The sequence below is a fragment of the Schistocerca cancellata genome, unplaced genomic scaffold (assembly GCF_023864275.1).
Source record: "Schistocerca cancellata isolate TAMUIC-IGC-003103 unplaced genomic scaffold, iqSchCanc2.1 HiC_scaffold_1144, whole genome shotgun sequence".
In the NCBI taxonomy this organism is placed as follows: Eukaryota; Metazoa; Arthropoda; class Insecta; order Orthoptera; family Acrididae; genus Schistocerca; species Schistocerca cancellata.
Genome location: NW_026047143.1, coordinates 3,969,065 through 3,996,521, shown reverse-complemented (window position 1 = coordinate 3,996,521; position 27,457 = coordinate 3,969,065). Strand labels below are relative to the sequence as shown.

At 54.8% G+C, this 27,457-nt stretch overlaps 29 non-coding genes across 29 annotated transcripts; all 29 read left to right on the top strand.

Moving 5' to 3' along the window:
* Nucleotides 1–520: 520 nt before the first annotated feature.
* LOC126159573 (5S ribosomal RNA) lies at nucleotides 521–639 on the top strand. The gene has a single exon (XR_007534428.1). It is a non-coding gene; the product is annotated as a 5S ribosomal RNA (ribosomal RNA).
* Nucleotides 640–1,478: 839 nt separating this feature from the next.
* LOC126159713 (5S ribosomal RNA) lies at nucleotides 1,479–1,597 on the top strand. The gene has a single exon (XR_007534559.1). It is a non-coding gene; the product is annotated as a 5S ribosomal RNA (ribosomal RNA).
* An 835-nt stretch (nucleotides 1,598–2,432) lies between these two features.
* LOC126159572 (5S ribosomal RNA) lies at nucleotides 2,433–2,551 on the top strand. The gene has a single exon (XR_007534427.1). It is a non-coding gene; the product is annotated as a 5S ribosomal RNA (ribosomal RNA).
* Nucleotides 2,552–3,389: 838 nt separating this feature from the next.
* On the top strand, nucleotides 3,390–3,508 carry LOC126159601 (5S ribosomal RNA). The gene has a single exon (XR_007534454.1). It is a non-coding gene; the product is annotated as a 5S ribosomal RNA (ribosomal RNA).
* Nucleotides 3,509–4,342: 834 nt separating this feature from the next.
* On the top strand, nucleotides 4,343–4,461 carry LOC126159571 (5S ribosomal RNA). The gene has a single exon (XR_007534426.1). It is a non-coding gene; the product is annotated as a 5S ribosomal RNA (ribosomal RNA).
* An 839-nt stretch (nucleotides 4,462–5,300) lies between these two features.
* Nucleotides 5,301–5,419, top strand: LOC126159712 (5S ribosomal RNA). Its single transcript, XR_007534558.1, has one exon. It is a non-coding gene; the product is annotated as a 5S ribosomal RNA (ribosomal RNA).
* An 835-nt stretch (nucleotides 5,420–6,254) lies between these two features.
* LOC126159570 (5S ribosomal RNA) lies at nucleotides 6,255–6,373 on the top strand. The gene has a single exon (XR_007534425.1). It is a non-coding gene; the product is annotated as a 5S ribosomal RNA (ribosomal RNA).
* Nucleotides 6,374–7,212: 839 nt separating this feature from the next.
* On the top strand, nucleotides 7,213–7,331 carry LOC126159589 (5S ribosomal RNA). Its single transcript, XR_007534443.1, has one exon. It is a non-coding gene; the product is annotated as a 5S ribosomal RNA (ribosomal RNA).
* Nucleotides 7,332–8,165: 834 nt separating this feature from the next.
* LOC126159578 (5S ribosomal RNA) lies at nucleotides 8,166–8,284 on the top strand. Its single transcript, XR_007534432.1, has one exon. It is a non-coding gene; the product is annotated as a 5S ribosomal RNA (ribosomal RNA).
* Nucleotides 8,285–9,119: 835 nt separating this feature from the next.
* Nucleotides 9,120–9,238, top strand: LOC126159569 (5S ribosomal RNA). Its single transcript, XR_007534424.1, has one exon. It is a non-coding gene; the product is annotated as a 5S ribosomal RNA (ribosomal RNA).
* An 839-nt stretch (nucleotides 9,239–10,077) lies between these two features.
* On the top strand, nucleotides 10,078–10,196 carry LOC126159566 (5S ribosomal RNA). Its single transcript, XR_007534421.1, has one exon. It is a non-coding gene; the product is annotated as a 5S ribosomal RNA (ribosomal RNA).
* Nucleotides 10,197–11,031: 835 nt separating this feature from the next.
* Nucleotides 11,032–11,150, top strand: LOC126159568 (5S ribosomal RNA). The gene has a single exon (XR_007534423.1). It is a non-coding gene; the product is annotated as a 5S ribosomal RNA (ribosomal RNA).
* Nucleotides 11,151–11,989: 839 nt separating this feature from the next.
* On the top strand, nucleotides 11,990–12,108 carry LOC126159553 (5S ribosomal RNA). Its single transcript, XR_007534409.1, has one exon. It is a non-coding gene; the product is annotated as a 5S ribosomal RNA (ribosomal RNA).
* An 835-nt stretch (nucleotides 12,109–12,943) lies between these two features.
* Nucleotides 12,944–13,062, top strand: LOC126159567 (5S ribosomal RNA). Its single transcript, XR_007534422.1, has one exon. It is a non-coding gene; the product is annotated as a 5S ribosomal RNA (ribosomal RNA).
* An 839-nt stretch (nucleotides 13,063–13,901) lies between these two features.
* On the top strand, nucleotides 13,902–14,020 carry LOC126159711 (5S ribosomal RNA). The gene has a single exon (XR_007534557.1). It is a non-coding gene; the product is annotated as a 5S ribosomal RNA (ribosomal RNA).
* Nucleotides 14,021–14,854: 834 nt separating this feature from the next.
* Nucleotides 14,855–14,973, top strand: LOC126159565 (5S ribosomal RNA). The gene has a single exon (XR_007534420.1). It is a non-coding gene; the product is annotated as a 5S ribosomal RNA (ribosomal RNA).
* Nucleotides 14,974–15,812: 839 nt separating this feature from the next.
* Nucleotides 15,813–15,931, top strand: LOC126159710 (5S ribosomal RNA). Its single transcript, XR_007534556.1, has one exon. It is a non-coding gene; the product is annotated as a 5S ribosomal RNA (ribosomal RNA).
* Nucleotides 15,932–16,765: 834 nt separating this feature from the next.
* Nucleotides 16,766–16,884, top strand: LOC126159709 (5S ribosomal RNA). Its single transcript, XR_007534555.1, has one exon. It is a non-coding gene; the product is annotated as a 5S ribosomal RNA (ribosomal RNA).
* Nucleotides 16,885–17,718: 834 nt separating this feature from the next.
* On the top strand, nucleotides 17,719–17,837 carry LOC126159564 (5S ribosomal RNA). Its single transcript, XR_007534419.1, has one exon. It is a non-coding gene; the product is annotated as a 5S ribosomal RNA (ribosomal RNA).
* An 839-nt stretch (nucleotides 17,838–18,676) lies between these two features.
* On the top strand, nucleotides 18,677–18,795 carry LOC126159707 (5S ribosomal RNA). The gene has a single exon (XR_007534553.1). It is a non-coding gene; the product is annotated as a 5S ribosomal RNA (ribosomal RNA).
* Nucleotides 18,796–19,629: 834 nt separating this feature from the next.
* Nucleotides 19,630–19,748, top strand: LOC126159563 (5S ribosomal RNA). Its single transcript, XR_007534418.1, has one exon. It is a non-coding gene; the product is annotated as a 5S ribosomal RNA (ribosomal RNA).
* Nucleotides 19,749–20,587: 839 nt separating this feature from the next.
* Nucleotides 20,588–20,706, top strand: LOC126159541 (5S ribosomal RNA). The gene has a single exon (XR_007534398.1). It is a non-coding gene; the product is annotated as a 5S ribosomal RNA (ribosomal RNA).
* An 835-nt stretch (nucleotides 20,707–21,541) lies between these two features.
* LOC126159562 (5S ribosomal RNA) lies at nucleotides 21,542–21,660 on the top strand. The gene has a single exon (XR_007534417.1). It is a non-coding gene; the product is annotated as a 5S ribosomal RNA (ribosomal RNA).
* Nucleotides 21,661–22,499: 839 nt separating this feature from the next.
* On the top strand, nucleotides 22,500–22,618 carry LOC126159730 (5S ribosomal RNA). The gene has a single exon (XR_007534575.1). It is a non-coding gene; the product is annotated as a 5S ribosomal RNA (ribosomal RNA).
* Nucleotides 22,619–23,464: 846 nt separating this feature from the next.
* Nucleotides 23,465–23,583, top strand: LOC126159716 (5S ribosomal RNA). Its single transcript, XR_007534562.1, has one exon. It is a non-coding gene; the product is annotated as a 5S ribosomal RNA (ribosomal RNA).
* Nucleotides 23,584–24,431: 848 nt separating this feature from the next.
* LOC126159482 (5S ribosomal RNA) lies at nucleotides 24,432–24,550 on the top strand. Its single transcript, XR_007534342.1, has one exon. It is a non-coding gene; the product is annotated as a 5S ribosomal RNA (ribosomal RNA).
* Nucleotides 24,551–25,382: 832 nt separating this feature from the next.
* LOC126159715 (5S ribosomal RNA) lies at nucleotides 25,383–25,501 on the top strand. The gene has a single exon (XR_007534561.1). It is a non-coding gene; the product is annotated as a 5S ribosomal RNA (ribosomal RNA).
* Nucleotides 25,502–26,342: 841 nt separating this feature from the next.
* LOC126159554 (5S ribosomal RNA) lies at nucleotides 26,343–26,461 on the top strand. The gene has a single exon (XR_007534410.1). It is a non-coding gene; the product is annotated as a 5S ribosomal RNA (ribosomal RNA).
* An 841-nt stretch (nucleotides 26,462–27,302) lies between these two features.
* LOC126159486 (5S ribosomal RNA) lies at nucleotides 27,303–27,421 on the top strand. Its single transcript, XR_007534346.1, has one exon. It is a non-coding gene; the product is annotated as a 5S ribosomal RNA (ribosomal RNA).
* Nucleotides 27,422–27,457: the final 36 nt, after the last annotated feature.

The following is a 27,457-nucleotide window of genomic DNA, read 5'->3' as shown; positions in this document are numbered from 1 at the left end:
AGACGTTTGTCGTGCTTGCGCTGTCATATGGACCACGACCCGAGCGGCAGCGAGCGGCAGTCGAGCAAAGTCGGGACAAGTCGGGACGGGGACAGGGACAGGGTTAGGAATGGTGCGAATGCACTGCAAACTACGCAGACACCTGGTGTGAGGCGAGGCGAAGCGAGGAAGCCCACATCGCTACCAGTGGCGCCCTCCAGCACGATACTGCCACACCCCGCACAGGCCCTCCGCTGAACACCAGGGACAAGATGCGTCCTCCGCTAGTGTCGAAGGCTGCACGCGCCCAGCGAATGACAGGGGGTGCAACGAGCAGCAGTGCGTCTCACACACGCGGCGGTGCGCCCGCCAATTCGGCCGTCGCTCTGCTGGGACACCGGGCGCGCCTCCCCGCGCCGTCCTCGAGGAACTGGCGGTTGCGGAAGGAAGCGCTTTCGTCAAATGCGGCCGAAAACTAACATTTTGTGTGTTGGGAGAAAAGCCGAACGCGAATTCTGCCGTGCTCCTACATTAGATGAGCGCCAACGGCCATACCATAATGAATACACCGGTTCTCGTCCGATCACCGAAGTTAAGCATCATCGGGCCCGGCTAGTACTTGGATGGGTGACCGCCTGGGAAACCCGGGTGCTGTTGGCTCCCTTCCTTTTCTTTTTTTTTGTTATGTCGCCAGCCCAATTTTCAAACTACCTTTCTGTTGTGACAAAGATGCTTCCTTAAGCCTTTTAAACTACTGTACTGGTACGAAAATGCAGTAATTAACTCAGTTTGAGGGAGAATGTGCTAACCAAGTTTGCCAAGAAGACTTTGAAAACGACAAAACAGTACGAATCGGCAGGTGATTTCTGAAATACGTCACCGCCTATTGTTGTGTAGGAGTGTAGAGTTCCAAATTTGATTTGTAACCACGAATTTATTCCTTAGTCGTCTCGTCTCGTCTCGTCTCGTCTCGTCCCGCAGACGTTTGTCGTGCTTGCGCTGTCATATGGACCACGACCCGAGCGGCAGCGAGCGGCAGTCGAGCAAAGTCGGGACAAGTCGGGACGGGGACAGGGACAGGGATAGGAATGGTGCGAATGCACTGCAAACTACGCAGACACCTGGTGTGAGGCGAGGCGAAGCGAGGAAGCCCACATCGCTACCAGTGGCGCCCTCCAGCACGATAATGCCACACCCCGCACAGGCCCTCCGCTGAACACCAGGGACAAGATGCGTCCTCCGCTAGTGTCGAAGGCTGCACGCGCCCAGCAAATGAAAGGGGGTGCAACGAGCAGCAGTGCGTCTCACACACGCGGCGGTGCGCCCGCCAATTCGGCCGTCGCTCTGCTGGGACGCCGGGCGCGCCTCCCCGCGCCGTCCTCGAGGAACTGGCGGTTGCGGAAGGAAGCGCTTTCGTCAAATGCGGCCGAAAACTAACATTTTGTGTGTTGGGAGAAAAGCCGAACGCGAATTCTGCCGTGCTCCTACATTAGATGAGCGCCAACGGCCATACCATGATGAATACACCGGTTCTCGTCCGATCACCGAAGTTAAGCATCATCAGGCCCGGCTAGTACTTGGATGGGTGACCGCCTGGGAAACCCGGGTGCTGTTGGCTCCCTTCCTTTTTTTTTTTTTATGTCGCCAGCCCAATTTTCAAACTACCTTTCTGTTGTGAGAAAGATGCTTCCTTAAGCCTTTTAAACTACTGTAATGGTACGAAAATGCAGTAATTAACTCAGTTTGAGGGAGAATGTGCTAACCAAGTTTGCCAAGAAGACTTTGAAAACGACAAAACAGTACGAATCGGCAGGTGATTTCTGAAATACGTCACCGCCTATTGTTGTGTAGGTGTGTTGAGTTCCAAATTTGATTTGTAACCACGAATTTATTCCTTAGTCGTCTCGTCTCGTCTCGTCTCGTCTCGTCCCGCAGACGTTTGTCGTGCTTGCGCTGTCATATGGACCACGACCCGAGCGGCAGCGAGCGGCAGTCGAGCAAAGTCGGGACAAGTCGGGACGGGGACAGGGACAGGGTTAGGAATGGTGCGAATGCACTGCAAACTACGCAGACACCTGGTGTGAGGCGAGGCGAAGCGAGGAAGCCCACATCGCTACCAGTGGCGCCCTCCAGCACGATACTGCCACACCCCGCACAGGCCCTCCGCTGAACACCAGGGACAAGATGCGTCCTCCGCTAGTGTCGAAGGCTGCACGCGCCCAGCGAATGACAGGGGGTGCAACGAGCAGCAGTGCGTCTCACACACGCGGCGGTGCGCCCGCCAATTCGGCCGTCGCTCTGCTGGGACACCGGGCGCGCCTCCCCGCGCCGTCCTCGAGGAACTGGCGGTTGCAGAAGGAAGCGCTTTCGTCAAATGCGGCCGAAAACTAACATTTTGTGTGTTGGGAGAAAAGCCGAACGCGAATTCTGCCGTGCTCCTACATTAGATGAGCGCCAACGGCCATACCATAATGAATACACCGGTTCTCGTCCGATCACCGAAGTTAAGCATCATCGGGCCCGGCTAGTACTTGGATGGGTGACCGCCTGGGAAACCCGGGTGCTGTTGGCTCCCTTCCTTTTCTTTTTTTTGTTATGTCGCCAGCCCAATTTTCAAACTACCTTTCTGTTGTGACAAAGATGCTTCCTTAAGCCTTTTAAACTACTGTAATGGTACGAAAATGCAGTAATTAACTCAGTTTGAGGGAGAATGTGCTAACCAAGTTTGCCAAGAAGACTTTGAAAACGACAAAACAGTACGAATCGGCAGGTGATTTCTGAAATACGTCACCGCCTATTGTTGTGTAGGAGTGTAGAGTTCCAAATTTGATTTGTAACCACGAATTTATTCCTTAGTCGTCTCGTCTCGTCTCGTCTCGTCTCGTCCCGCAGACGTTTGTCGTGCTTGCGCTGTCATATGGACCACGACCCGAGCGGCAGCGAGCGGCAGTCGAGCAAAGTCGGGACAAGTCGGGACGGGGACAGGGACAGGGATAGGAATGGTGCGAATGCACTGCAAACTACGCAGACACCTGGTGTGAGGCGAGGCGAAGCGAGGAAGCCCACATCGCTACCAGTGGCGCCCTCCAGCACGATACTGCCACACCCCGCACAGGCCCTCCGCTGAACACCAGGGACAAGATGCGTCCTCCGCTAGTGTCGAAGGCTGCACGCGCCCAGCGAATGACAGGGGGTGCAACGAGCAGCAGTGCGTCTCACACACGCGGCGGTGCGCCCGCCAATTCGGCCGTCGCTCTGCTGGGACACCGGGCGCGCCTCCCCGCGCCGTCCTCGAGGAACTGGCGGTTGCGGAAGGAAGCGCTTTCGTCAAATGCGGCCGAAAAGTAACATTTTGTGTGTTGGGAGAAAAGCCGAACGCGAATTCTGCCGTGCTCCTACATTAGATGAGCGCCAACGGCCATACCATGATGAATACACCGGTTCTCGTCCGATCACCGAAGTTAAGCATCATCGGGCCCGGCTAGTACTTGGATGGGTGACCGCCTGGGAAACCCGGGTGCTGTTGGCTCCCTTCCTTTTTTTTTTTTATGTCGCCAGCCCAATTTTCAAACTACCTTTCTGTTGTGAGAAAGATGCTTCCTTAAGCCTTTTAAACTACTGTAATGGTACGAAAATGCAGTAATTAACTCAGTTTGAGGGAGAATGTGCTAACCAAGTTTGCCAAGAAGACTTTGAAAACGACAAAACAGTACGAATCGGCAGGTGATTTCTGAAATACGTCACCGCCTATTGTTGTGTAGGAGTGTAGAGTTCCAAATTTGATTTGTAACCACGAATTTATTCCTTAGTCGTCTCGTCTCGTCTCGTCTCGTCTCGTCCCGCAGACGTTTGTCGTGCTTGCGCTGTCATATGGACCACGACCCGAGCGGCAGCGAGCGGCAGTCGAGCAAAGTCGGGACAAGTCGGGACGGGGACAGGGACAGGGTTAGGAATGGTGCGAATGCACTGCAAACTACGCAGACACCTGGTGTGAGGCGAGGCGAAGCGAGGAAGCCCACATCGCTACCAGTGGCGCCCTCCAGCACGATACTGCCACACCCCGCACAGGCCCTCCGCTGAACACCAGGGACAAGATGCGTCCTCCGCTAGTGTCGAAGGCTGCACGCGCCCAGCGAATGACAGGGGGTGCAACGAGCAGCAGTGCGTCTCACACACGCGGCGGTGCGCCCGCCAATTCGGCCGTCGCTCTGCTGGGACACCGGGCGCGCCTCCCCGCGCCGTCCTCGAGGAACTGGCGGTTGCGGAAGGAAGCGCTTTCGTCAAATGCGGCCGAAAACTAACATTTTGTGTGTTGGGAGAAAAGCCGAACGCGAATTCTGCCGTGCTCCTACATTAGATGAGCGCCAACGGCCATACCATAATGAATACACCGGTTCTCGTCCGATCACCGAAGTTAAGCATCATCGGGCCCGGCTAGTACTTGGATGGGTGACCGCCTGGGAAACCCGGGTGCTGTTGGCTCCCTTCCTTTTCTTTTTTTTTGTTATGTCGCCAGCCCAATTTTCAAACTACCTTTCTGTTGTGACAAAGATGCTTCCTTAAGCCTTTTAAACTACTGTACTGGTACGAAAATGCAGTAATTAACTCAGTTTGAGGGAGAATGTGCTAACCAAGTTTGCCAAGAAGACTTTGAAAACGACAAAACAGTACGAATCGGCAGGTGATTTCTGAAATACGTCACCGCCTATTGTTGTGTAGGAGTGTAGAGTTCCAAATTTGATTTGTAACCACGAATTTATTCCTTAGTCGTCTCGTCTCGTCTCGTCTCGTCTCGTCCCGCAGACGTTTGTCGTGCTTGCGCTGTCATATGGACCACGACCCGAGCGGCAGCGAGCGGCAGTCGAGCAAAGTCGGGACAAGTCGGGACGGGGACAGGGACAGGGATAGGAATGGTGCGAATGCACTGCAAACTACGCAGACACCTGGTGTGAGGCGAGGCGAAGCGAGGAAGCCCACATCGCTACCAGTGGCGCCCTCCAGCACGATAATGCCACACCCCGCACAGGCCCTCCGCTGAACACCAGGGACAAGATGCGTCCTCCGCTAGTGTCGAAGGCTGCACGCGCCCAGCAAATGACAGGGGGTGCAACGAGCAGCAGTGCGTCTAACACACGCGGCGGTGCGCCCGCCAATTCGGCCGTCGCTCTGCTGGGACGCCGGGCGCGCCTCCCCGCGCCGTCCTCGAGGAACTGGCGGTTGCGGAAGGAAGCGCTTTCGTCAAATGCGGCCGAAAACTAACATTTTGTGTGTTGGGAGAAAAGCCGAACGCGAATTCTGCCGTGCTCCTACATTAGATGAGCGCCAACGGCCATACCATGATGAATACACCGGTTCTCGTCCGATCACCGAAGTTAAGCATCATCAGGCCCGGCTAGTACTTGGATGGGTGACCGCCTGGGAAACCCGGGTGCTGTTGGCTCCCTTCCTTTTTTTTTTTTTATGTCGCCAGCCCAATTTTCAAACTACCTTTCTGTTGTGAGAAAGATGCTTCCTTAAGCCTTTTAAACTACTGTAATGGTACGAAAATGCAGTAATTAACTCAGTTTGAGGGAGAATGTGCTAACCAAGTTTGCCAAGAAGACTTTGAAAACGACAAAACAGTACGAATCGGCAGGTGATTTCTGAAATACGTCACCGCCTATTGTTGTGTAGGTGTGTTGAGTTCCAAATTTGATTTGTAACCACGAATTTATTCCTTAGTCGTCTCGTCTCGTCTCGTCTCGTCTCGTCCCGCAGACGTTTGTCGTGCTTGCGCTGTCATATGGACCACGACCCGAGCGGCAGCGAGCGGCAGTCGAGCAAAGTCGGGACAAGTCGGGACGGGGACAGGGACAGGGTTAGGAATGGTGCGAATGCACTGCAAACTACGCAGACACCTGGTGTGAGGCGAGGCGAAGCGAGGAAGCCCACATCGCTACCAGTGGCGCCCTCCAGCACGATACTGCCACACCCCGCACAGGCCCTCCGCTGAACACCAGGGACAAGATGCGTCCTCCGCTAGTGTCGAAGGCTGCACGCGCCCAGCGAATGACAGGGGGTGCAACGAGCAGCAGTGCGTCTCACACACGCGGCGGTGCGCCCGCCAATTCGGCCGTCGCTCTGCTGGGACACCGGGCGCGCCTCCCCGCGCCGTCCTCGAGGAACTGGCGGTTGCAGAAGGAAGCGCTTTCGTCAAATGCGGCCGAAAACTAACATTTTGTGTGTTGGGAGAAAAGCCGAACGCGAATTCTGCCGTGCTCCTACATTAGATGAGCGCCAACGGCCATACCATAATGAATACACCGGTTCTCGTCCGATCACCGAAGTTAAGCATCATCGGGCCCGGCTAGTACTTGGATGGGTGACCGCCTGGGAAACCCGGGTGCTGTTGGCTCCCTTCCTTTTCTTTTTTTTTGTTATGTCGCCAGCCCAATTTTCAAACTACCTTTCTGTTGTGACAAAGATGCTTCCTTAAGCCTTTTAAACTACTGTAATGGTACGAAAATGCAGTAATTAACTCAGTTTGAGGGAGAATGTGCTAACCAAGTTTGCCAAGAAGACTTTGAAAACGACAAAACAGTACGAATCGGCAGGTGATTTCTGAAATACGTCACCGCCTATTGTTGTGTAGGAGTGTAGAGTTCCAAATTTGATTTGTAACCACGAATTTATTCCTTAGTCGTCTCGTCTCGTCTCGTCTCGTCTCGTCCCGCAGACGTTTGTCGTGCTTGCGCTGTCATATGGACCACGACCCGAGCGGCAGCGAGCGGCAGTCGAGCAAAGTCGGGACAAGTCGGGACGGGGACAGGGACAGGGATAGGAATGGTGCGAATGCACTGCAAACTACGCAGACACCTGGTGTGAGGCGAGGCGAAGCGAGGAAGCCCACATCGCTACCAGTGGCGCCCTCCAGCACGATACTGCCACACCCCGCACAGGCCCTCCGCTGAACACCAGGGACAAGATGCGTCCTCCGCTAGTGTCGAAGGCTGCACGCGCCCAGCGAATGACAGGGGGTGCAACGAGCAGCAGTGCGTCTCACACACGCGGCGGTGCGCCCGCCAATTCGGCCGTCGCTCTGCTGGGACACCGGGCGCGCCTCCCCGCGCCGTCCTCGAGGAACTGGCGGTTGCGGAAGGAAGCGCTTTCGTCAAATGCGGCCGAAAACTAACATTTTGTGTGTTGGGAGAAAAGCCGAACGCGAATTCTGCCGTGCTCCTACATTAGATGAGCGCCAACGGCCATACCATGATGAATACACCGGTTCTCGTCCGATCACCGAAGTTAAGCATCATCGGGCCCGGCTAGTACTTGGATGGGTGACCGCCTGGGAAACCCGGGTGCTGTTGGCTCCCTTCCTTTTTTTTTTTTATGTCGCCAGCCCAATTTTCAAACTACCTTTCTGTTGTGAGAAAGATGCTTCCTTAAGCCTTTTAAACTACTGTAATGGTACGAAAATGCAGTAATTAACTCAGTTTGAGGGAGAATGTGCTAACCAAGTTTGCCAAGAAGACTTTGAAAACGACAAAACAGTACGAATCGGCAGGTGATTTCTGAAATACGTCACCGCCTATTGTTGTGTAGGAGTGTAGAGTTCCAAATTTGATTTGTAACCACGAATTTATTCCTTAGTCGTCTCGTCTCGTCTCGTCTCGTCTCGTCCCGCAGACGTTTGTCGTGCTTGCGCTGTCATATGGACCACGACCCGAGCGGCAGCGAGCGGCAGTCGAGCAAAGTCGGGACAAGTCGGGACGGGGACAGGGACAGGGATAGGAATGGTGCGAATGCACTGCAAACTACGCAGACACCTGGTGTGAGGCGAGGCGAAGCGAGGAAGCCCACATCGCTACCAGTGGCGCCCTCCAGCACGATACTGCCACACCCCGCACAGGCCCTCCGCTGAACACCAGGGACAAGATGCGTCCTCCGCTAGTGTCGAAGGCTGCACGCGCCCAGCGAATGACAGGGGGTGCAACGAGCAGCAGTGCGTCTCACACACGCGGCGGTGCGCCCGCCAATTCGGCCGTCGCTCTGCTGGGACACCGGGCGCGCCTCCCCGCGCCGTCCTCGAGGAACTGGCGGTTGCGGAAGGAAGCGCTTTCGTCAAATGCGGCCGAAAACTAACATTTTGTGTGTTGGGAGAAAAGCCGAACGCGAATTCTGCCGTGCTCCTACATTAGATGAGCGCCAACGGCCATACCATGATGAATACACCGGTTCTCGTCCGATCACCGAAGTTAAGCATCATCGGGCCCGGCTAGTACTTGGATGGGTGACCGCCTGGGAAACCCGGGTGCTGTTGGCTCCCTTCCTTTTTTTTTTTTTATGTCGCCAGCCCAATTTTCAAACTACCTTTCTGTTGTGAGAAAGATGCTTCCTTAAGCCTTTTAAACTACTGTAATGGTACGAAAATGCAGTAATTAACTCAGTTTGAGGGAGAATGTGCTAACCAAGTTTGCCAAGAAGACTTTGAAAACGACAAAACAGTACGAATCGGCAGGTGATTTCTGAAATACGTCACCGCCTATTGTTGTGTAGGAGTGTAGAGTTCCAAATTTGATTTGTAACCACGAATTTATTCCTTAGTCGTCTCGTCTCGTCTCGTCTCGTCTCGTCCCGCAGACGTTTGTCGTGCTTGCGCTGTCATATGGACCACGACCCGAGCGGCAGCGAGCGGCAGTCGAGCAAAGTCGGGACAAGTCGGGACGGGGACAGGGACAGGGTTAGGAATGGTGCGAATGCACTGCAAACTACGCAGACACCTGGTGTGAGGCGAGGCGAAGCGAGGAAGCCCACATCGCTACCAGTGGCGCCCTCTAGCACGATACTGCCACACCCCGCACAGGCCCTCCGCTGAACACCAGGGACAAGATGCGTCCTCCGCTAGTGTCGAAGGCTGCACGCGCCCAGCGAATGACAGGGGGTGCAACGAGCAGCAGTGCGTCTCACACACGCGGCGGTGCGCCCGCCAATTCGGCCGTCGCTCTGCTGGGACACCGGGCGCGCCTCCCCGCGCCGTCCTCGAGGAACTGGCGGTTGCGGAAGGAAGCGCTTTCGTCAAATGCGGCCGAAAACTAACATTTTGTGTGTTGGGAGAAAAGCCGAACGCGAATTCTGCCGTGCTCCTACATTAGATGAGCGCCAACGGCCATACCATAATGAATACACCGGTTCTCGTCCGATCACCGAAGTTAAGCATCATCGGGCCCGGCTAGTACTTGGATGGGTGACCGCCTGGGAAACCCGGGTGCTGTTGGCTCCCTTCCTTTTCTTTTTTTTTGTTATGTCGCCAGCCCAATTTTCAAACTACCTTTCTGTTGTGACAAAGATGCTTCCTTAAGCCTTTTAAACTACTGTACTGGTACGAAAATGCAGTAATTAACTCAGTTTGAGGGAGAATGTGCTAACCAAGTTTGCCAAGAAGACTTTGAAAACGACAAAACAGTACGAATCGGCAGGTGATTTCTGAAATACGTCACCGCCTATTGTTGTGTAGGAGTGTAGAGTTCCAAATTTGATTTGTAACCACGAATTTATTCCTTAGTCGTCTCGTCTCGTCTCGTCTCGTCTCGTCCCGCAGACGTTTGTCGTGCTTGCGCTGTCATATGGACCACGACCCGAGCGGCAGCGAGCGGCAGTCGAGCAAAGTCGGGACAAGTCGGGACGGGGACAGGGACAGGGATAGGAATGGTGCGAATGCACTGCAAACTACGCAGACACCTGGTGTGAGGCGAGGCGAAGCGAGGAAGCCCACATCGCTACCAGTGGCGCCCTCCAGCACGATACTGCCACACCCCGCACAGGCCCTCCGCTGAACACCAGGGACAAGATGCGTCCTCCGCTAGTGTCGAAGGCTGCACGCGCCCAGCGAATGACAGGGGGTGCAACGAGCAGCAGTGCGTCTCACACACGCGGCGGTGCGCCCGCCAATTCGGCCGTCGCTCTGCTGGGACACCGGGCGCGCCTCCCCGCGCCGTCCTCGAGGAACTGGCGGTTGCGGAAGGAAGCGCTTTCGTCAAATGCGGCCGAAAACTAACATTTTGTGTGTTGGGAGAAAAGCCGAACGCGAATTCTGCCGTGCTCCTACATTAGATGAGCGCCAACGGCCATACCATGATGAATACACCGGTTCTCGTCCGATCACCGAAGTTAAGCATCATCGGGCCCGGCTAGTACTTGGATGGGTGACCGCCTGGGAAACCCGGGTGCTGTTGGCTCCCTTCCTTTTTTTTTTTTTATGTCGCCAGCCCAATTTTCAAACTACCTTTCTGTTGTGAGAAAGATGCTTCCTTAAGCCTTTTAAACTACTGTAATGGTACGAAAATGCAGTAATTAACTCAGTTTGAGGGAGAATGTGCTAACCAAGTTTGCCAAGAAGACTTTGAAAACGACAAAACAGTACGAATCGGCAGGTGATTTCTGAAATACGTCACCGCCTATTGTTGTGTAGGAGTGTAGAGTTCCAAATTTGATTTGTAACCACGAATTTATTCCTTAGTCGTCTCGTCTCGTCTCGTCTCGTCTCGTCCCGCAGACGTTTGTCGTGCTTGCGCTGTCATATGGACCACGACCCGAGCGGCAGCGAGCGGCAGTCGAGCAAAGTCGGGACAAGTCGGGACGGGGACAGGGACAGGGTTAGGAATGGTGCGAATGCACTGCAAACTACGCAGACACCTGGTGTGAGGCGAGGCGAAGCGAGGAAGCCCACATCGCTACCAGTGGCGCCCTCTAGCACGATACTGCCACACCCCGCACAGGCCCTCCGCTGAACACCAGGGACAAGATGCGTCCTCCGCTAGTGTCGAAGGCTGCACGCGCCCAGCGAATGACAGGGGGTGCAACGAGCAGCAGTGCGTCTCACACACGCGGCGGTGCGCCCGCCAATTCGGCCGTCGCTCTGCTGGGACACCGGGCGCGCCTCCCCGCGCCGTCCTCGAGGAACTGGCGGTTGCGGAAGGAAGCGCTTTCGTCAAATGCGGCCGAAAACTAACATTTTGTGTGTTGGGAGAAAAGCCGAACGCGAATTCTGCCGTGCTCCTACATTAGATGAGCGCCAACGGCCATACCATAATGAATACACCGGTTCTCGTCCGATCACCGAAGTTAAGCATCATCGGGCCCGGCTAGTACTTGGATGGGTGACCGCCTGGGAAACCCGGGTGCTGTTGGCTTCCTTCCTTTTCTTTTTTTTTGTTATGTCGCCAGCCCAATTTTCAAACTACCTTTCTGTTGTGACAAAGATGCTTCCTTAAGCCTTTTAAACTACTGTACTGGTACGAAAATGCAGTAATTAACTCAGTTTGAGGGAGAATGTGCTAACCAAGTTTGCCAAGAAGACTTTGAAAACGACAAAACAGTACGAATCGGCAGGTGATTTCTGAAATACGTCACCGCCTATTGTTGTGTAGGAGTGTAGAGTTCCAAATTTGATTTGTAACCACGAATTTATTCCTTAGTCGTCTCGTCTCGTCTCGTCTCGTCTCGTCCCGCAGACGTTTGTCGTGCTTGCGCTGTCATATGGACCACGACCCGAGCGGCAGCGAGCGGCAGTCGAGCAAAGTCGGGACAAGTCGGGACGGGGACAGGGACAGGGATAGGAATGGTGCGAATGCACTGCAAACTACGCAGACACCTGGTGTGAGGCGAGGCGAAGCGAGGAAGCCCACATCGCTACCAGTGGCGCCCTCCAGCACGATAATGCCACACCCCGCACAGGCCCTCCGCTGAACACCAGGGACAAGATGCGTCCTCCGCTAGTGTCGAAGGCTGCACGCGCCCAGCAAATGACAGGGGGTGCAACGAGCAGCAGTGCGTCTCACACACGCGGCGGTGCGCCCGCCAATTCGGCCGTCGCTCTGCTGGGACGCCGGGCGCGCCTCCCCGCGCCGTCCTCGAGGAACTTGCGGTTGCGGAAGGAAGCGCTTTCGTCAAATGCGGCCGAAAACTAACATTTTGTGTGTTGGGAGAAAAGCCGAACGCGAATTCTGCCGTGCTCCTACATTAGATGAGCGCCAACGGCCATACCATGATGAATACACCGGTTCTCGTCCGATCACCGAAGTTAAGCATCATCGGGCCCGGCTAGTACTTGGATGGGTGACCGCCTGGGAAACCCGGGTGCTGTTGGCTCCCTTCCTTTTTTTTTTTTTATGTCGCCAGCCCAATTTTCAAACTACCTTTCTGTTGTGAGAAAGATGCTTCCTTAAGCCTTTTAAACTACTGTAATGGTACGAAAATGCAGTAATTAACTCAGTTTGAGGGAGAATGTGCTAACCAAGTTTGCCAAGAAGACTTTGAAAACGACAAAACAGTACGAATCGGCAGGTGATTTCTGAAATACGTCACCGCCTATTGTTGTGTAGGAGTGTAGAGTTCCAAATTTGATTTGTAACCACGAATTTATTCCTTAGTCGTCTCGTCTCGTCTCGTCTCGTCTCGTCCCGCAGACGTTTGTCGTGCTTGCGCTGTCATATGGACCACGACCCGAGCGGCAGCGAGCGGCAGTCGAGCAAAGTCGGGACAAGTCGGGACGGGGACAGGGACAGGGATAGGAATGGTGCGAATGCACTGCAAACTACGCAGACACCTGGTGTGAGGCGAGGCGAAGCGAGGAAGCCCACATCGCTACCAGTGGCGCCCTCCAGCACGATACTGCCACACCCCGCACAGGCCCTCCGCTGAACACCAGGGACAAGATGCGTCCTCCGCTAGTGTCGAAGGCTGCACGCGCCCAGCGAATGACAGGGGGTGCAACGAGCAGCAGTGCGTCTCACACACGCGGCGGTGCGCCCGCCAATTCGGCCGTCGCTCTGCTGGGACACCGGGCGCGCCTCCCCGCGCCGTCCTCGAGGAACTGGCGGTTGCGGAAGGAAGCGCTTTCGTCAAATGCGGCCGAAAACTAACATTTTGTGTGTTGGGAGAAAAGCCGAACGCGAATTCTGCCGTGCTCCTACATTAGATGAGCGCCAACGGCCATACCATAATGAATACACCGGTTCTCGTCCGATCACCGAAGTTAAGCATCATCGGGCCCGGCTAGTACTTGGATGGGTGACCGCCTGGGAAACCCGGGTGCTGTTGGCTCCCTTCCTTTTCTTTTTTTTTGTTATGTCGCCAGCCCAATTTTCAAACTACCTTTCTGTTGTGACAAAGATGCTTCCTTAAGCCTTTTAAACTACTGTACTGGTACGAAAATGCAGTAATTAACTCAGTTTGAGGGAGAATGTGCTAACCAAGTTTGCCAAGAAGACTTTGAAAACGACAAAACAGTACGAATCGGCAGGTGATTTCTGAAATACGTCACCGCCTATTGTTGTGTAGGAGTGTAGAGTTCCAAATTTGATTTGTAACCACGAATTTATTCCTTAGTCGTCTCGTCTCGTCTCGTCTCGTCTCGTCCCGCAGACGTTTGTCGTGCTTGCGCTGTCATATGGACCACGACCCGAGCGGCAGCGAGCGGCAGTCGAGCAAAGTCGGGACAAGTCGGGACGGGGACAGGGACAGGGATAGGAATGGTGCGAATGCACTGCAAACTACGCAGACACCTGGTGTGAGGCGAGGCGAAGCGAGGAAGCCCACATCGCTACCAGTGGCGCCCTCCAGCACGATAATGCCACACCCCGCACAGGCCCTCCGCTGAACACCAGGGACAAGATGCGTCCTCCGCTAGTGTCGAAGGCTGCACGCGCCCAGCAAATGACAGGGGGTGCAACGAGCAGCAGTGCGTCTCACACACGCGGCGGTGCGCCCGCCAATTCGGCCGTCGCTCTGCTGGGACGCCGGGCGCGCCTCCCCGCGCCGTCCTCGAGGAACTTGCGGTTGCGGAAGGAAGCGCTTTCGTCAAATGCGGCCGAAAACTAACATTTTGTGTGTTGGGAGAAAAGCCGAACGCGAATTCTGCCGTGCTCCTACATTAGATGAGCGCCAACGGCCATACCATGATGAATACACCGGTTCTCGTCCGATCACCGAAGTTAAGCATCATCAGGCCCGGCTAGTACTTGGATGGGTGACCGCCTGGGAAACCCGGGTGCTGTTGGCTCCCTTCCTTTTTTTTTTTTATGTCGCCAGCCCAATTTTCAAACTACCTTTCTGTTGTGAGAAAGATGCTTCCTTAAGCCTTTTAAACTACTGTAATGGTACGAAAATGCAGTAATTAACTCAGTTTGAGGGAGAATGTGCTAACCAAGTTTGCCAAGAAGACTTTGAAAACGACAAAACAGTACGAATCGGCAGGTGATTTCTGAAATACGTCACCGCCTATTGTTGTGTAGGTGTGTTGAGTTCCAAATTTGATTTGTAACCACGAATTTATTCCTTAGTCGTCTCGTCTCGTCTCGTCTCGTCTCGTCCCGCAGACGTTTGTCGTGCTTGCGCTGTCATATGGACCACGACCCGAGCGGCAGCGAGCGGCAGTCGAGCAAAGTCGGGACAAGTCGGGACGGGGACAGGGACAGGGTTAGGAATGGTGCGAATGCACTGCAAACTACGCAGACACCTGGTGTGAGGCGAGGCGAAGCGAGGAAGCCCACATCGCTACCAGTGGCGCCCTCCAGCACGATACTGCCACACCCCGCACAGGCCCTCCGCTGAACACCAGGGACAAGATGCGTCCTCCGCTAGTGTCGAAGGCTGCACGCGCCCAGCGAATGACAGGGGGTGCAACGAGCAGCAGTGCGTCTCACACACGCGGCGGTGCGCCCGCCAATTCGGCCGTCGCTCTGCTGGGACACCGGGCGCGCCTCCCCGCGCCGTCCTCGAGGAACTGGCGGTTGCGGAAGGAAGCGCTTTCGTCAAATGCGGCCGAAAACTAACATTTTGTGTGTTGGGAGAAAAGCCGAACGCGAATTCTGCCGTGCTCCTACATTAGATGAGCGCCAACGGCCATACCATAATGAATACACCGGTTCTCGTCCGATCACCGAAGTTAAGCATCATCGGGCCCGGCTAGTACTTGGATGGGTGACCGCCTGGGAAACCCGGGTGCTGTTGGCTCCCTTCCCTTTCTTTTTTTTTGTTATGTCGCCAGCCCAATTTTCAAACTACCTTTCTGTTGTGACAAAGATGCTTCCTTAAGCCTTTTAAACTACTGTACTGGTACGAAAATGCAGTAATTAACTCAGTTTGAGGGAGAATGTGCTAACCAAGTTTGCCAAGAAGACTTTGAAAACGACAAAACAGTACGAATCGGCAGGTGATTTCTGAAATACGTCACCGCCTATTGTTGTGTAGGAGTGTAGAGTTCCAAATTTGATTTGTAACCACGAATTTATTCCTTAGTCGTCTCGTCTCGTCTCGTCTCGTCTCGTCCCGCAGACGTTTGTCGTGCTTGCGCTGTCATATGGACCACGACCCGAGCGGCAGCGAGCGGCAGTCGAGCAAAGTCGGGACAAGTCGGGACGGGGACAGGGACAGGGATAGGAATGGTGCGAATGCACTGCAAACTACGCAGACACCTGGTGTGAGGCGAGGCGAAGCGAGGAAGCCCACATCGCTACCAGTGGCGCCCTCCAGCACGATAATGCCACACCCCGCACAGGCCCTCCGCTGAACACCAGGGACAAGATGCGTCCTCCGCTAGTGTCGAAGGCTGCACGCGCCCAGCAAATGACAGGGGGTGCAACGAGCAGCAGTGCGTCTCACACACGCGGCGGTGCGCCCGCCAATTCGGCCGTCGCTCTGCTGGGACGCCGGGCGCGCCTCCCCGCGCCGTCCTCGAGGAACTTGCGGTTGCGGAAGGAAGCGCTTTCGTCAAATGCGGCCGAAAACTAACATTTTGTGTGTTGGGAGAAAAGCCGAACGCGAATTCTGCCGTGCTCCTACATTAGATGAGCGCCAACGGCCATACCATGATGAATACACCGGTTCTCGTCCGATCACCGAAGTTAAGCATCATCAGGCCCGGCTAGTACTTGGATGGGTGACCGCCTGGGAAACCCGGGTGCTGTTGGCTCCCTTCCTTTTTTTTTTTTATGTCGCCAGCCCAATTTTCAAACTACCTTTCTGTTGTGAGAAAGATGCTTCCTTAAGCCTTTTAAACTACTGTAATGGTACGAAAATGCAGTAATTAACTCAGTTTGAGGGAGAATGTGCTAACCAAGTTTGCCAAGAAGACTTTGAAAACGACAAAACAGTACGAATCGGCAGGTGATTTCTGAAATACGTCACCGCCTATTGTTGTGTAGGTGTGTTGAGTTCCAAATTTGATTTGTAACCACGAATTTATTCCTTAGTCGTCTCGTCTCGTCTCGTCTCGTCTCGTCCCGCAGACGTTTGTCGTGCTTGCGCTGTCATATGGACCACGACCCGAGCGGCAGCGAGCGGCAGTCGAGCAAAGTCGGGACAAGTCGGGACGGGGACAGGGACAGGGTTAGGAATGGTGCGAATGCACTGCAAACTACGCAGACACCTGGTGTGAGGCGAGGCGAAGCGAGGAAGCCCACATCGCTACCAGTGGCGCCCTCCAGCACGATAATGCCACACCCCGCACAGGCCCTCCGCTGAACACCAGGGACAAGATGCGTCCTCCGCTAGTGTCGAAGGCTGCACGCGCCCAGCAAATGACAGGGGGTGCAACGAGCAGCAGTGCGTCTCACACACGCGGCGGTGCGCCCGCCAATTCGGCCGTCGCTCTGCTGGGACGCCGGGCGCGCCTCCCCGCGCCGTCCTCGAGGAACTTGCGGTTGCGGAAGGAAGCGCTTTCGTCAAATGCGGCCGAAAACTAACATTTTGTGTGTTGGGAGAAAAGCCGAACGCGAATTCTGCCGTGCTCCTACATTAGATGAGCGCCAACGGCCATACCATGATGAATACACCGGTTCTCGTCCGATCACCGAAGTTAAGCATCATCAGGCCCGGCTAGTACTTGGATGGGTGACCGCCTGGGAAACCCGGGTGCTGTTGGCTCCCTTCCTTTTTTTTTTTTATGTCGCCAGCCCAATTTTCAAACTACCTTTCTGTTGTGAGAAAGATGCTTCCTTAAGCCTTTTAAACTACTGTAATGGTACGAAAATGCAGTAATTAACTCAGTTTGAGGGAGAATGTGCTAACCAAGTTTGCCAAGAAGACTTTGAAAACGACAAAACAGTACGAATCGGCAGGTGATTTCTGAAATACGTCACCGCCTATTGTTGTGTAGGTGTGTTGAGTTCCAAATTTGATTTGTAACCACGAATTTATTCCTTAGTCGTCTCGTCTCGTCTCGTCTCGTCTCGTCCCGCAGACGTTTGTCGTGCTTGCGCTGTCATATGGACCACGACCCGAGCGGCAGCGAGCGGCAGTCGAGCAAAGTCGGGACAAGTCGGGACGGGGACAGGGACAGGGTTAGGAATGGTGCGAATGCACTGCAAACTACGCAGACACCTGGTGTGAGGCGAGGCGAAGCGAGGAAGCCCACATCGCTACCAGTGGCGCCCTCCAGCACGATACTGCCACACCCCGCACAGGCCCTCCGCTGAACACCAGGGACAAGATGCGTCCTCCGCTAGTGTCGAAGGCTGCACGCGCCCAGCGAATGACAGGGGGTGCAACGAGCAGCAGTGCGTCTCACACACGCGGCGGTGCGCCCGCCAATTCGGCCGTCGCTCTGCTGGGACACCGGGCGCGCCTCCCCGCGCCGTCCTCGAGGAACTGGCGGTTGCGGAAGGAAGCGCTTTCGTCAAATGCGGCCGAAAACTAACATTTTGTGTGTTGGGAGAAAAGCCGAACGCGAATTCTGCCGTGCTCCTACATTAGATGAGCGCCAACGGCCATACCATAATGAATACACCGGTTCTCGTCCGATCACCGAAGTTAAGCATCATCGGGCCCGGCTAGTACTTGGATGGGTGACCGCCTGGGAAACCCGGGTGCTGTTGGCTCCCTTCCCTTTCTTTTTTTTTGTTATGTCGCCAGCCCAATTTTCAAACTACCTTTCTGTTGTGACAAAGATGCTTCCTTAAGCCTTTTAAACTACTGTACTGGTACGAAAATGCAGTAATTAACTCAGTTTGAGGGAGAATGTGCTAACCAAGTTTGCCAAGAAGACTTTGAAAACGACAAAACAGTACGAATCGGCAGGTGATTTCTGAAATACGTCACCGCCTATTGTTGTGTAGGAGTGTAGAGTTCCAAATTTGATTTGTAACCACGAATTTATTCCTTAGTCGTCTCGTCTCGTCTCGTCTCGTCTCGTCCCGCAGACGTTTGTCGTGCTTGCGCTGTCATATGGACCACGACCCGAGCGGCAGCGAGCGGCAGTCGAGCAAAGTCGGGACAAGTCGGGACGGGGACAGGGACAGGGATAGGAATGGTGCGAATGCACTGCAAACTACGCAGACACCTGGTGTGAGGCGAGGCGAAGCGAGGAAGCCCACATCGCTACCAGTGGCGCCCTCCAGCACGATAATGCCACACCCCGCACAGGCCCTCCGCTGAACACCAGGGACAAGATGCGTCCTCCGCTAGTGTCGAAGGCTGCACGCGCCCAGCAAATGACAGGGGGTGCAACGAGCAGCAGTGCGTCTCACACACGCGGCGGTGCGCCCGCCAATTCGGCCGTCGCTCTGCTGGGACGCCGGGCGCGCCTCCCCGCGCCGTCCTCGAGGAACTTGCGGTTGCGGAAGGAAGCGCTTTCGTCAAATGCGGCCGAAAACTAACATTTTGTGTGTTGGGAGAAAAGCCGAACGCGAATTCTGCCGTGCTCCTACATTAGATGAGCGCCAACGGCCATACCATGATGAATACACCGGTTCTCGTCCGATCACCGAAGTTAAGCATCATCAGGCCCGGCTAGTACTTGGATGGGTGACCGCCTGGGAAACCCGGGTGCTGTTGGCTCCCTTCCTTTTTTTTTTTTATGTCGCCAGCCCAATTTTCAAACTACCTTTCTGTTGTGAGAAAGATGCTTCCTTAAGCCTTTTAAACTACTGTAATGGTACGAAAATGCAGTAATTAACTCAGTTTGAGGGAGAATGTGCTAACCAAGTTTGCCAAGAAGACTTTGAAAACGACAAAACAGTACGAATCGGCAGGTGATTTCTGAAATACGTCACCGCCTATTGTTGTGTAGGTGTGTTGAGTTCCAAATTTGATTTGTAACCACGAATTTATTCCTTAGTCGTCTCGTCTCGTCTCGTCTCGTCTCGTCCCGCAGACGTTTGTCGTGCTTGCGCTGTCATATGGACCACGACCCGAGCGGCAGCGAGCGGCAGTCGAGCAAAGTCGGGACAAGTCGGGACGGGGACAGGGACAGGGTTAGGAATGGTGCGAATGCACTGCAAACTACGCAGACACCTGGTGTGAGGCGAGGCGAAGCGAGGAAGCCCACATCGCTACCAGTGGCGCCCTCCAGCACGATACTGCCACACCCCGCACAGGCCCTCCGCTGAACACCAGGGACAAGATGCGTCCTCCGCTAGTGTCGAAGGCTGCACGCGCCCAGCGAATGACAGGGGGTGCAACGAGCAGCAGTGCGTCTCACACACGCGGCGGTGCGCCCGCCAATTCGGCCGTCGCTCTGCTGGGACACCGGGCGCGCCTCCCCGCGCCGTCCTCGAGGAACTGGCGGTTGCGGAAGGAAGCGCTTTCGTCAAATGCGGCCGAAAACTAACATTTTGTGTGTTGGGAGAAAAGCCGAACGCGAATTCTGCCGTGCTCCTACATTAGATGAGCGCCAACGGCCATACCATAATGAATACACCGGTTCTCGTCCGATCACCGAAGTTAAGCATCATCGGGCCCGGCTAGTACTTGGATGGGTGACCGCCTGGGAAACCCGGGTGCTGTTGGCTCCCTTCCTTTTCTTTTTTTTTGTTATGTCGCCAGCCCAATTTTCAAACTACCTTTCTGTTGTGACAAAGATGCTTCCTTAAGCCTTTTAAACTACTGTAATGGTACGAAAATGCAGTAATTAACTCAGTTTGAGGGAGAATGTGCTAACCAAGTTTGCCAAGAAGACTTTGAAAACGACAAAACAGTACGAATCGGCAGGTGATTTCTGAAATACGTCACCGCCTATTGTTGTGTAGGAGTGTAGAGTTCCAAATTTGATTTGTAACCACGAATTTATTCCTTAGTCGTCTCGTCTCGTCTCGTCTCGTCTCGTCCCGCAGACGTTTGTCGTGCTTGCGCTGTCATATGGACCACGACCCGAGCGGCAGCGAGCGGCAGTCGAGCAAAGTCGGGACAAGTCGGGACGGGGACAGGGACAGGGATAGGAATGGTGCGAATGCACTGCAAACTACGCAGACACCTGGTGTGAGGCGAGGCGAAGCGAGGAAGCCCACATCGCTACCAGTGGCGCCCTCCAGCACGATACTGCCACACCCCGCACAGGCCCTCCGCTGAACACCAGGGACAAGATGCGTCCTCCGCTAGTGTCGAAGGCTGCACGCGCCCAGCGAATGACAGTGGGTGCAACGAGCAGCAGTGCGTCTCACACACGCGGCGGTGCGCCCGCCAATTCGGCCGTCGCTCTGCTGGGACACCGGGCGCGCCTCCCCGCGCCGTCCTCGAGGAACTGGCGGTTGCGGAAGGAAGCGCTTTCGTCAAATGCGGCCGAAAACTAACATTTTGTGTGTTGGGAGAAAAGCCGAACGCGAATTCTGCCGTGCTCCTACATTAGATGAGCGCCAACGGCCATACCATGATGAATACACCGGTTCTCGTCCGATCACCGAAGTTAAGCATCATCGGGCCCGGCTAGTACTTGGATGGGTGACCGCCTGGGAAACCCGGGTGCTGTTGGCTCCCTTCCTTTTTTTTTTGTTATGTCGCCAGCCCAATTTTCAAACTACCTTTCTGTTGTGAGAAAGATGCTTCCTTAAGCCTTTTAAACTACTGTAATGGTACGAAAATGCAGTAATTAACTCAGTTTGAGGGAGAATGTGCTAACCAAGTTTGCCAAGAAGACTTTGAAAACGACAAAACAGTACGAATCGGCAGGTGATTTCTGAAATACGTCACCGCCTATTGTTGTGTAGGAGTGTAGAGTTCCAAATTTGATTTGTAACCACGAATTTATTCCTTAGTCGTCTCGTCTCGTCTCGTCTCGTCTCGTCCCGCAGACGTTTGTCGTGCTTGCGCTGTCATATGGACCACGACCCGAGCGGCAGCGAGCGGCAGTCGAGCAAAGTCGGGACAAGTCGGGACGGGGACAGGGACAGGGTTAGGAATGGTGCGAATGCACTGCAAACTACGCAGACACCTGGTGTGAGGCGAGGCGAAGCGAGGAAGCCCACATCGCTACCAGTGGCGCCCTCCAGCACGATACTGCCACACCCCGCACAGGCCCTCCGCTGAACACCAGGGACAAGATGCGTCCTCCGCTAGTGTCGAAGGCTGCACGCGCCCAGCGAATGACAGGGGGTGCAACGAGCAGCAGTGCGTCTAACACACGCGGCGGTGCGCCCGCCAATTCGGCCGTCGCTCTGCTGGGACACCGGGCGCGCCTCCCCGCGCCGTCCTCGAGGAACTGGCGGTTGCGGAAGGAAGCGCTTTCGTCAAATGCGGCCGAAAACTAACATTTTGTGTGTTGGGAGAAAAGCCGAACGCGAATTCTGCCGTGCTCCTACATTAGATGAGAGCCAACGGCCATACCATAATGAATACACCGGTTCTCGTCCGATCACCGAAGTTAAGCATCATCGGGCCCGGCTAGTACTTGGATGGGTGACCGCCTGGGAAACCCGGGTGCTGTTGGCTCCCTTCCTTTTCTTTTTTTTTGTTATGTCGCCAGCCCAATTTTCAAACTACCTTTCTGTTGTGACAAAGATGCTTCCTTAAGCCTTTTAAACTACTGTAATGGTACGAAAATGCAGTAATTAACTCAGTTTGAGGGAGAATGTGCTAACCAAGTTTGCCAAGAAGACTTTGAAAACGACAAAACAGTACGAATCGGCAGGTGATTTCTGAAATACGTCACCGCCTATTGTTGTGTAGGAGTGTAGAGTTCCAAATTTGATTTGTAACCACGAATTTATTCCTTAGTCGTCTCGTCTCGTCTCGTCTCGTCTCGTCCCGCAGACGTTTGTCGTGCTTGCGCTGTCATATGGACCACGACCCGAGCGGCAGCGAGCGGCAGTCGAGCAAAGTCGGGACAAGTCGGGACGGGGACAGGGACAGGGATAGGAATGGTGCGAATGCACTGCAAACTACGCAGACACCTGGTGTGAGGCGAGGCGAAGCGAGGAAGCCCACATCGCTACCAGTGGCGCCCTCCAGCACGATACTGCCACACCCCGCACAGGCCCTCCGCTGAACACCAGGGACAAGATGCGTCCTCCGCTAGTGTCGAAGGCTGCACGCGCCCAGCGAATGACAGGGGGTGCAACGAGCAGCAGTGCGTCTCACACACGCGGCGGTGCGCCCGCCAATTCGGCCGTCGCTCTGCTGGGACACCGGGCGCGCCTCCCCGCGCCGTCCTCGAGGAACTGGCGGTTGCGGAAGGAAGCGCTTTCGTCAAATGCGGCCGAAAACTAACATTTTGTGTGTTGGGAGAAAAGCCGAACGCGAATTCTGCCGTGCTCCTACATTAGATGAGCGCCAACGGCCATACCATAATGAATACACCGGTTCTCGTCCGATCACCGAAGTTAAGCATCATCGGGCCCGGCTAGTACTTGGATGGGTGACCGCCTTGGAAACCCGGGTGCTGTTGGCTCCCTTACTGTTTTTTTTTTGTTATGTCGCCAGCCCAATTTTCAAACTACCTTTCTGTTGTGACAAAGATGCTTCCTTAAGCCTTTTAAACTACTGTAATGGAACGAAAATGCAGTAATTAACTCAGGTTGAGGGAGAATGTGCTAACCAAGTTTGCCAAGAAGACTTTGAAAACGACAAAACAGTACGAATCGGCAGGTGATTTCTGAAATACGTCACCGCCTATTGTTGTGTAGGTGTGTTGAGTTCCAAATTTGATTTGTAACCACGAATTTATTCCTTAGTCGACTCGTCTCGTCTCGTCTCGTCCCGCAGACGTTTGTCGTGCTTGCGCTGTCATATGGACCACGACCCGAGCGGCAGCGAGCGGCAGTCGAGCAAAGTCGGGACAAGTCGGGACGGGGACAGGGACAGGGATAGGAATGGTGCGAATGCACTGCAAACTACGCAGACACCTGGTGTGAGGCGAGGCGAGGCGAGGCGTGGCGAGGCGAGGAAGCCCACATCGCTACCAGTGGGCCCTCCAGCACGACACTGCCACACCCCGCACAGGCCCTCCGCTGAACACCAGGGACAAGATGCGTCCTCCGCTAGTGTCGAAGGCTGCACGCGCCCAGCGAATGACAGGGGGTGCAACGAGCAGCAGTGCGTCTAACACACGCGGCGGTGCGCCCGCCAATTCGGCCGTCACTCTGCTGGGACGCCGGGCGTGCCTCCCCGCGCCGTCCTCGAGGAACTGGCGGTTGCGGAAGGAAGCGCTTTCGTCAAATGCGGCCGAAAACTAACATTTTGTGTGTTGGGAGAAAAGCCGAACGCGAATTCTGCCGTGCTCCTACATTAGATGAGCGCCAACGGCGATACCATGATGAATACACCGGTTCTCGTCCGATCACCGAAGTTAAGCATCATCGGGCTCGGCTAGTACTTGGATGGGTGACCGCCTGGGAAACCCGGGTGCTGTTGGCTCCCTTACTGTTTTTTTTTTTTGTTATGTCGCCAGCCCAATTTTCAAACTACCTTTCTGTTGTGACAAAGATGCTTCCTTAAGCCTTTTAAACTACTGTAATGGAACGAAAATGCAGTAATTAACTCAGTTTGAGGGAGAATGTGCTAACCAAGTTTGCCAAGAAGACTTTGAAAACGACAAAACAGTACGAATCGGCAGGTGATTTCTGAAATACGTCACCGCCTATTGTTGTGTAGGTGTGTTGAGTTCCAAATTTGATTTGTAACCACGAACTTATTCCTTAGTCGTCTCGTCTCGTCTCGTCTCGTCCCGCAGACGTTTGTCGTGCTTGCGCTGTCATATGGACCACGACCCGAGCGGCAGCGAGCGGCAGTCGAGCAAAGTCGGGACAAGTCGGGACGGGGACAGGGACAGGGATAGGAATGGTGCGAATGCACTGCAAACTACGCAGACACCTGGTGTGAGGCGAGGCGAGGCGAGGCGTGGCGAGGCGAGGAAGCCCACATCGCTACCAGTGGGCCCTCCAGCACGACACTGCCACACCCCGCACAGGCCCTCCGCTGAACACCAGGGACAAGATGCGTCCTCCGCTAGTGTCGAAGGCTGCACGCGCCCAGCGAATGACAGGGGGTGCAACGAGCAGCAGTGCGTCTAACACACGCGGCGGTGCGCCCGCCAATTCGGCCGTCACTCTGCTGGGACGCCGGGCGTGCCTCCCCGCGCCGTCCTCGAGGAACTGGCGGTTGCGGAAGGAAGCGCTTTCGTCAAATGCGGCCGAAAACTAACATTTTGTGTGTTGGGAGAAAAGCCGAACGCGAATTCTGCCGTGCTCCTACATTAGACGAGCGCCAACGGCCATACCATGATGAATACACCGGTTCTCGTCCGATCACCGAAGTTAAGCATCATCGGGCTCGGATAGTACTTGGATGGGTGACCGCCTGGGAAACCCGGGTGCTGTTGGCTCCCTTACTGTTTTTTTTTTGTTATGTCGCCAGCCCAATTTTCAAACTACCTTTCTGTTGTGACAAAGATGCTTCCTTAAGCCTTTTAAACTACTGTAATGGAACGAAAATGCAGTAATTAACTCAGTTTGAGGGAGAATGTGCTAACCAAGTTTGCCAAGAAGACTTTGAAAACGACAAAACACTACGAATCGGCAGGTGATTTCTGAAATACGTCACCGCCTATTGTTGTGTAGGTGTGTTGAGTTCCAAATTTGATTTGTAACCACGAACTTATTCCTTAGTCGTCTCGTCTCGTCTCGTCCCGCAGACGTTTGTCGTGCTTGCGCTGTCATATGGACCACGACCCGAGCGGCAGCGAGCGGCAGTCGAGCAAAGTCGGGACAAGTCGGGACGGGGACAGGGACAGGGATAGGAATGGTGCGAATGCACTGCAAACTTACGCAGACACCTGGTGTGAGGCGAGGCGAGGCGAGGCGAGGAAGCCCACATCGCTACCAGTGGGCCCTCCAGCACGACACTGCCACACCCCGCACAGGCCCTCCGCTGAACACCAGGGACAAGATGCGTCCTCCGCTAGTGTCGAAGGCTGCACGCGCCCAGCGAATGACAGGGGGTGCAACGAGCAGCAGTGCGTCTAACACACGCGGCGGTGCGCCCGCCAATTCGGCCGTCACTCTGCTGGGACGCCGGGCGTGCCTCCCCGCGCCGTCCTCGAGGAACTGGCGGTTGCGGAAGGAAGCGCTTTCGTCAAATGCGGCCGAAAACTAACATTTTGTGTGTTGGGAGAAAAGCCGAACGCGAATTCTGCCGTGCTCCTACATTAGACGAGCGCCTACGGCCATACCATGATGAATACACCGGTTCTCGTCCGATCACCGAAGTTAAGCATCATCGGGCTCGGCTAGTACTTGGATGGGTGACCGCCTGGGAAACCCGGGTGCTGTTGGCTCCCTTACTGTTTTTTTTTTGTTATGTCGCCAGCCCAATTTTCAAACTACCTTTCTGTTGTGACAAAGATGCTTCCTTAAGCCTTTTAAACTACTGTAATGGAACGAAAATGCAGTAATTAACTCAGTTTGAGGGAGAATGTGCTAACCAAGTTTGCCAAGAAGACTTTGAAAACGACAAAACACTACGAATCGGCAGGTGATTTCTGAAATACGTCACCGCCTATTGTTGTGTAGGTGTGTTGAGTTCCAAATTTGATTTGTAACCACGAACTTATTCCTTAGTCGTCTCGTCTCGTCTCGTCCCGCAGACGTTTGTCGTGCTTGCGCTGTCATATGGACCACGACCCGAGCGGCAGCGAGCGGCAGTCGAGCAAAGTCGGGACAAGTCGGGACGGGGACAGGGACAGGGATAGGAATGGTGCGAATGCACTGCAAACTACGCAGACACCTGGTGTGAGGCGAGGCGAGGCGAGGCGTGGCGAGGCGAGGAAGCCCACATCGCTACCAGTGGGCCCTCCAGCACGACACTGCCACACCCCGCACAGGCCCTCCGCTGAACACCAGGGACAAGATGCGTCCTCCGCTAGTGTCGAAGGCTGCACGCGCCCAGCGAATGACAGGGGGTGCAACGAGCAGCAGTGCGTCTAACACACGCGGCGGTGCGCCCGCCAATTCGGCCGTCACTCTGCTGGGACGCCGGGCGTGCCTCCCCGCGCCGTCCTCGAGGAACTGGCGGTTGCGGAAGGAAGCGCTTTCGTCAAATGCGGCCGAAAACTAACATTTTGTGTGTTTGGAGAAAAGCCGAACGCGAATTCTGCCGTGCTCCTACATTAGACGAGCGCCAACGGCCATACCATGATGAATACACCGGTTCTCGTCCGATCACCGAAGTTAAGCATCATCGGGCTCGGCTAGTACTTGGATGGGTGACCGCCTGGGAAACCCGGGTGCTGTTGGCTCCCTTACTGTTTTTTTTTTGTTATGTCGCCAGCCCAATTTTCAAACTACCTTTCTGTTGTGACAAAGATGCTTCCTTAAGCCTTTTAAACTACTGTAATGGAACGAAAATGCAGTAATTAACTCAGTTTGAGGGAGAATGTGCTAACCAAGTTTGCCAAGAAGACTTTGAAAACGACAAAACACTACGAATCGGCAGGTGATTTCTGAAATACGTCACCGCCTATTGTTGTGTAGGTGTGTTGAGTTCCAAATTTGATTTGTAACCACGAACTTATTCCTTAGTCGTCTCGTCTCGTCTCGTCCCGCAGACGTTTGTCGTGCTTGCGCTGTCATATGGACCACGACCCGAGCGGCAGCGAGCGGCAGTCGAGCAAAGTCGGGACAAGTCGGGACGGGGACAGGGACAGGGATAGGAATGGTGCGAATGCACTGCAAACTACGCAGACACCTGGTGTGAGGCGAGGCGAGGCGAGGCGTGGCGAGGCGAGGAAGCCCACATCGCTACCAGTGGGCCCTCCAGCACGACACTGCCACACCCCGCACAGGCCCTCCGCTGAACACCAGGGACAAGATGCGTCCTCCGCTAGTGTCGAAGGCTGCACGCGCCCAGCGAATGACAGGGGGTGCAACGAGCAGCAGTGCGTCTAACACCCGCGGCGGTGCGCCCGCCAATTCGGCCGTCACTCTGCTGGGACGCCGGGCGCGCCTCCCCGCGCCGTCCTCGAGGAACTGGCGGTTGCGGAAGGAAGCGCTTTCGTCAAATGCGGCCGAAAACTAACATTTTGTGTGTTGGGAGAAAAGCCGAACGCGAATTCTGCCGTGCTCCTACATTAGATGAGCGCCAACGGCCATACCATGATGAATACACTGGTTCTCGTCCGATCACCGAAGTTAAGCATCATCGGGCCCGGCTAGTACTTGGATGGGTGACCGCCTGGGAAACCCGGGTGCTGTTGGCTCCCTTCCTGTTTTTTTTTTTTTTTGTTATGTCGCCA